The sequence below is a fragment of the Octodon degus genome, unplaced genomic scaffold, assembly GCF_000260255.1.
Source record: "Octodon degus isolate 3935 unplaced genomic scaffold, OctDeg1.0 scaffold00111, whole genome shotgun sequence".
NCBI classification, from domain to species: domain Eukaryota; kingdom Metazoa; phylum Chordata; class Mammalia; order Rodentia; family Octodontidae; genus Octodon; species Octodon degus.
This window is the reverse complement of record NW_004524687.1, coordinates 3,655,145-3,656,188: the sequence shown is the minus strand read 5'-3', so window position 1 is coordinate 3,656,188 and position 1,044 is coordinate 3,655,145. Positions and strand designations below refer to the sequence as shown.

General features: G+C 41.5%; 1 protein-coding gene across 1 annotated transcript in view; it reads left to right on the top strand.

The window, feature by feature from the left end:
* Window positions 1–1,044, top strand: part of LOC101589187 (M-phase phosphoprotein 8) — a 40,132-nt gene that overhangs the window by 8,779 nt on the left and 30,309 nt on the right. The gene's annotated exons all lie outside the window — the stretch shown is intronic.

Here is a 1,044-nt window from a genome sequence, read left to right as displayed (position 1 = left end):
TAGTTGAGAAGGAAGTACAGCTTAGATGTTGTGTTAGTCCACTAATGCTGGAATGAGTTTCCTGTAGTAACTCCCCACCCCCCCCGCGGGACTGGGAATTGAACTCAGGCCCTTATGCTTGCCAGGGAAGCACTTATTCCACTGAGCTATCTCCCCAGCCCCAGTAATTAACTTTAAAAGTGAACATATTTATTTTTGTTATGGCCCTATAAATTCCAGTTCAAAGTTGAGCAAACTTACTGCTCTAGGGCTCTGATGGTGATGGTGATGCTGGCAAGTATGTGACCGTCCAGGCTTCATGTCCTCATGGTTCAGGAAGCAAGAAGAGACAGGGCCCCATCCCCTTTGGGCTTACATGCCCCATCATACACCCTAAGTACCTTTCTACCGGGTCCCAGCTCCTAAAGGTTTCACCACCCTAGTAATGTGCCACTTTGGGGACCAGACCTTTATTTAATACATGGGCCTGTGGGGGGCATTCCAAATCCAAATGTTAGAAATAGATGTTAGTTATTTTCTTTGTGAGTAACGTAGCACTGCAGTTGTAGCTCTCTGGTAGAATACATGCCTAGTATGATCACCTAGGTTTAATCCAAGCATTGCAAAAATAAAAAAGAAATCCTAATTTCACTTGTTCATCCATAATATAAACAGCCTATTTTTATGTAGATAAGCCTCAGTTTTTATTTAGTTATTTTTGGGATAGGTCTTTCTGTAATCAAGTTGGCCTAGAAGTCACAGTGATTCTTCTACCTTAGTACTGGGATTACAGGCATGTGCCACCACACCCATCTTATTGCCTCAATTTTTTTTTCCTGCTCTTCACAGTGTTACAACACATTCATTTATATTTAATCTGATTTTTTTTTTTTTAAGACAGGCTTTTGCTGTATAGCCCAGGCTAGCCCCTCCTGCCTCAGTCTCACGCAAATCTATCCCTATCTATATTCTTTACCCATTAATTAAACTTTTTGTGCTTTTTAAATTAAAACAGGGGCTGGTGAGATGGCTCAGTGGTCTATAGCACCTACTTAGAACAAGCTT